This window comes from Camelus ferus, chromosome 18 (assembly GCF_009834535.1).
Source record: "Camelus ferus isolate YT-003-E chromosome 18, BCGSAC_Cfer_1.0, whole genome shotgun sequence".
In the NCBI taxonomy this organism is placed as follows: domain Eukaryota; kingdom Metazoa; phylum Chordata; class Mammalia; order Artiodactyla; family Camelidae; genus Camelus; species Camelus ferus.
The window spans coordinates 24,854,078-24,860,466 of record NC_045713.1 but is presented as its reverse complement, the minus strand read 5'-3'; positions in this window follow the sequence as shown (position 1 = coordinate 24,860,466).

Genomic DNA, 6,389 nt, shown 5'->3' with positions numbered 1-6,389 from the left:
AAAGAAATCAAATCCAACCAAACGTAAAGAAAAAAGTTAAAAATAAGACAAGTGAAGCTTTACCTAAAAAAAAACAAAAAGAAAGAAATTCTGCATTTACATAAGGTAAGATAAAAGCAAAATTCGTGAAATACAAAGGGTCATCTGACAGTATGCTACCACATGCAATCTACAGTAAAAATATAAGGGCCATGATTATTTAGCTACCAAATAACATAGTTTAATATATAAAATAATCAAAGGATCATAAAAAATTGTTTGCTTTGTATTTCGCATTTTTAAATTTTTAGCAAATGGAAGGATGACATTACCGATACTTGAGATGGAAAAACTGTGGGTAGACAGGGTTTTAAAGGGAGGATCAGGGGATTCAACATGGGGCGTATTGCCTTTGAGATATCTGTTAAACTTCCAAAAATGTGTCCAGTGAATTCATAGAGTATGAAAAGCAAAGTGTAAAGCAACGTTTTTAAAGACACAAATGAAAGGCTAAAAATGGGAGAAGAGAAAACAGCTAATTTTTAAGCACCTAGTATGTACCAGGAATTCAGCAAGGCCTTTTACAAAATAAGTTATTTCATGTAATACTTGCAACAACTCAGATTATTTACTACTCATTAATTGAGCATCTACTATGTCCAGTCACCTGCATTTAGAGAGATAAATAAGACATAGTTGGTGCCTTAAAGGATTTCAATGCAGGACTTACTGTGGCCACTTGACAGGCAGGGTAATTCAGCCTAGGAAAAGTGGAGTGACTTGTTTACTTGTCATACAACTGGGAGATGCCATAATTGGACAGCACAGTCACATATATGTGACTTCAGAGCCACCCCTCTTTCAATCTTCTATCTTGTGTCTATCAACCCTTCCCTCTGCTTTGAGAGACGAATGCTGCCAATATTAGAGAAAAATAGCAAAGACAACCAACCCATATACTTCCAAGTCTGCTTGAAGTTTTTAATGTTTCTGAACAAACGGTGATCATATTACAAATCAGTCCTGGCAATTATTTAAAGCAGGACTTCTAAGGAACTCATATTCAGTCATACATTATGTTATCTTCTTGATACAGCTCAGTTTCTACTGAAGAGCAGGAATTCCAAGTACTCATCTTTTCAAAATACCTCTGTCACACATGAGTGGCATGCTAATGGAGCAAAAAAGCCAGGCCACGCAGGCATCCTAGGGTCTGCCTCAAAAGATCCAGATGTCCACGGGCAGGAGACGAACAGCCAGTTTTCCCCTTTCTCCTCCTTCCCCAGATGATAGCCCCAAAATCCAGAGGTCTCTACACAGCAAGTCTCGGGTGCATAATTTCCTCATGGAAAAGGTTAGCATGCTTTTGGAGAATGTAGACCAGAGAAAGTTGGCCTTTAGAAATGAGGGCTTCTAGGTAATTTAACCTCCTGAAGTGAATGTTAATTAATATTTACATTATCTTGTTAACATCTTTGTGCTTTTTTTCTCTGCCAGAGATAGGAGCCCAAAAGTTCAAATATTTTAAATGGATGTACCTTTGAGGGAAACTAGCCTATCATAGTACTTTGGAGAGGAAAGAGAACAGCCTCTGAAATCTGCCCATCTGAATTTGAATCCCATCACGGCTATTTATTTTGCTGGATAATCTTGCGAATGGCAGGGACTCTGGGCCTTCAGTCTCTTCTCTGTAAAGTAGGAACACGTCCCCTTATGTACTCAGTTACTGGAAGGATGAAACTGAGATCACTTATTCAGACTACCTACTGCCTGGCTGATGAGCACCCACCCACTGGTACTCAACAGTGCAGAACTATGACAGTTATTTTTGTTGTTGTTACTGCAGGTCATTTGAAATCATCACAACTAGAAGCAAAACCACTCCAATTTTGTTCACTTCCTTTTTTAAAGAAGTCTTAACATTGTCGATGTTACCCTGTGATATATTTACTAACACTTAAGACTCTTCACAACATTATAGCATCCGTTGTGAAGGTGAATCATGGGAACTATGAACTCAGACACCAGATCTGGACTGTGTTCAAATGTTGATAATGCCACACTCTAGCTTTATGACACTGAGAAAGATAGTCTCTCTGTGCCTCAATCCTTCCTTCTCTTAACCGCGGTAAGTATGGCAACATCTCATGGCATTCTTGTATGTTTTAAGTTAGTTAATACACCAATAGTGCTTAGTATCCGCCTGGCAAGCATTTATACACACAAAAAGGTGTAATGATTTTTAGTTCATCGGAATTTGACTGCATACGATGAACTATGGTAAGCAACCAATGCATGTGATATCATTCTCATTTGAAAGGTGAAGAAACTGAGTCATAGAGCAATTTGTAGGCATGGCCAAAGTTGCACAACTAATGTGCAGCCAGCCACTACCAGCCCCTTGTCCTTCTGACTACCAAAGCAGTCCCAGCAGCTGGAACGCCTACCAGGATTTATTTCCAAGGCAGTTTTCCCTCATCTGGCTCCCCCTACCCCAGCATTGTTGCGGGAAACAATGCTACAAGCCATGGATCTTCTCGGACATGCTGTGCTCTTGAAGAAACACTCCCAATTACTGAGGCTGTGTTCTCCGTGATTGCAATGTGTCATGACATTTCCAAGATGTAAGTTTCTTCGAAAAAGGCATTAGCACCAGGCGAGTGAAGCAGCTCATTTTTCAAACTTGGGAACTGTCGTTTGCCCTGCTCAGCATCGCTGAAGCCTGAACATACTGTTTAGTGAGTGCCGTCAGGCGACTGAAGTTCACCCCCCTGGGCACGTTTGGCTGCTCTCCCTCCGGAAGATCTGTGGCTGAGAATGCGCAAAGGCGCACGCACATCCACCCACACTCATGCATACATGCTTTACACTAGGCACCCTTGGGCCCTCTCCTATTCCCAACTCCCACTTGAGCCTAACCCTCTGCCCTCTCCCCTAAAGCACTTGCCACCTGCTTACAGACTACTCTTCAGCCCTGTCCACCACTTACCACTTCAGGCATGTATACATCGTTCATAGTTCCCCATCTGTATCAGCCAGGTTATCAGCTGCAAGCAAAAGAAATTGCTTTGTGCTGATTTAAGCCATGATGGAATTTACTGGGAGGCTTTTAGCACACAGAATCACCAGCTTCAAGAAACAGGTAGGAGCAAAGGAAGGTAATATGGTTGGAACCAGGGGCTAATTCATGCCACAGTGGCAATCCAGGGGAGGAACTTCGTGCTGGTGGGCATAATTCTCACATTGAAGGTGGATGTTACCGTGTGCCCCTTTTCCCTGACTGGCTAAACCTCAGTCATGTCCCCCTAAGGTAGCTGCAAGGGAGGCTGAGAAGGGGAGTAACAGCCATATTCGTTTCCTGCAGCTGTTACCACAAAGTACTACAACTAGGTGGTTTAGAACAACAGAAATTTATTGTGTCCCAGTTCTGGAGGCCACAAGTCCACAGTCAAGGTGTCAACATGTCCATGTTCCCTCTGAAGAGGCTAGAGAAGGATCTGCTTCAGGTTTCTCTCCTAGCTTCCAGGAGCTTCAGATGTTCCTTGACTAGTAGATGGCTGTCTTCTCCCTGTGTCTCTTTATGTTGTCTTCCCTCTCTTCATATCTGTCTGTGTCCAGATTTCCCCCTCATCAGGACACCAACCATATTGGATTAAGAACTCCCCTAATAACTTCATCTTGACTATATCTGCAAAGACTCTACATCCAAATAATGTCACATTCTGAGGCACTGGGGTTAGGACTTCAACATATCTTTCTCAGGGGACATAATTCACCACAACACTCTCCATTTACTTGGTAGGAGGCAGATTATGGTGGTTACCAAGACTTAACATTGCACACTGTGGTGAATCTTTCATGCATACAAAGGAGTTCAGGAGCAGGCAGCCAAAACATAGTAACAAAAAGCCTGAGGATATCCATTAAGCCATCACCTGAAGAATCAAATACCCCAAGCTTCTTAACATAGCATTTAGGGTTTTCCTCCTTGACCTGACCCTCTCTTTCTTCCTCTTACTTTCTGCCACTCCCTAAAATGTTCCTTGACCTATTATAGGGAATTGCCTATCATTTCTTGAATTTTTTAAAAAAATTATTGACATACAAAAAGCTGTACATAATTAACACATAACTAGATAAGTTTAGAGCTAAGTATACATCTGTGAAATTTTCATAATTTGTTGTAAACCTACTCTTCACCTCCAAAAGTTTCCTCTCACTCTTCTATTTATTATTATTATTATTATTATTATTATTATTATTATTATTATTATTAATTATTTTGCAATACGATCATTTAACATAAGATCTACTCTCTTAGCAAATTTTTACATATATAATATAGTAAGGTTAACTGTAGGCACTATTCTGTACAGTAGATCTCTAGGACTTATTCATCTCCTGAATATTTTGAAACAAAATTGATGAATTACTAAAAAAAAAGTCTAATGGGTTGAGCAGTTCATCCTCTATCATTAAGACCAAACACAGGCTATTTAAGGAACTGCTAGTGAGAGATAATATGGATCATCCATGACCAAAAGTTGGGGGGGGGGGGAAAGTACTGATATCTGAGGAAGATAAGGAAGAGTTTCCCCAAGATTTGTGAGGTGATGGGGATTTAGGGAGACACAGAAAGTGTGAGGCTATGAAGAATTATTACCCTTGTAGCAGCAGAGGCAGGTGGTCCCCAGAGGGATGTGTCCATAAAGGTCAATGGGGGACTTTAGACCCTGGTCCTTGGGGCTTCAGGTCTTGAAGAACAGGGGATATTGCAGGGTAAATAAGCATATTAATGGTAAGAAGAGTCACATGGACTGGAGGACCTCTGTCAATGGTTCCAGAATACACATGTTAAGAACCCCAGAACTTTGCTTGACCTTGTGTGACACTGGAAGAACAGTGATAGAGATTCAATTTCTTGCCAGCTTTGAAGGGTGGGGAGTTATATTCTGATATACCTAGATTTAGCTAGAAGAAAATATATTCTTTTCAAGGAATGTTTTTTCCTTGCACCCATATGTGATACTTGGAAATGTAAACTCTGTTCAACTTCACATTTTCTCATATGGCCATTCTTTTACATAGGCCCATTCTTCTTTCCAGAATCACCTCCTCCTACCCTGGCCAATTCATTCCATCTTCCTTATTCAGGCAGCCTTCTCTTACTTCCCCTTCCTAAGCTGAATTAAGAGTCATTGCTTCTCTCTCAGCACCTGGTTCTACATTTCTAACATGGAACTCCTGGGTTGTAACTACCTCTTTCCTAGCCTGTCATCCCTACTGATCTGTGAGCTTCTGAGGCCATCACTTTATTTGATTTCTCAGTGTCTAGCACAGGACTAGGTGCATAATGGATACTCAATTCACTGATGGACAAACAAAGGAAATGATGAAAAACAATGAGATAGGTGATCCAGCCTCCTGGACCTTGAGAGCAGCTCAGAAAATCACTGTGCCACAGAGTGAAAAGGTCAACCTCCTCTCTAGGTAAGGGCTACAGAGGGCCCGGACCGCAGGCTGGGGTGAACACAGGATGACACTGTCCAATACGGTAGATGCTCACCACATGCAGCCATTTAAAATTAAATTTAAATTACTTAAAATTAACAAAATTACAAATACAATTCCTCTGTTGCACTAAAAACATTTCAAGGACTTAATAGGTCCTTGTGGCTAGTAGCTACCATATTGGACAGAATAGAAAATTTTATTAGACAGTGTTGACATAGGGTTCCTGCATCCCTGCAAAGAGATTACATTCTAATCTTAGCAACTGGTCCATTTTCTCCCTCCATATTTATTTTTAACTCTTATAAAATCACACAGACACACAATTATCTATCCAACCCACCAATCACTCTTATTTTGTAAAAAAAAGAGTACTGATTTTTACTAAAAGGACTCTTGTGGGAGAGGAATTCCATGTACTGCAATTAAAAGGTCCCTTTTTGGGGTTATTTTAAGAGAATATCTGCATATTAATGGTGCCACTATTTTTGCTCCATTGCCATAGAATACCAAACATTTTGCATCTGTTCCCAGATGCATCACCTAAAAACTGATAGTTCAAAGGTAGATGCTCTGATGGTGAGATGACAACTGGCTTGAGAGTCCCTGGTCCCAACAAATGTGACAATTTCTTACAGTGGGTCTGCAGAACTGGAAGGCTGTGATTCAGAACAGCATCTAGACATGGTATTTTCACTGGTTGGACTAAGCAACTGGTATGATAGCTCCCCCAATTGCTTTCAAACCAGCAGTGAATGCTGAAGTTAACTACTAATTGGGCTCTACACAGAAAAGGAAGTCTGAGGTTAGAGAGAGAGGCAGAGAGATACAGATCCCTCATGTGTGGGTAACTACTACTCCCAGAAGCTCTCTGAATCCTATCCTTTTGGGTTCTTATG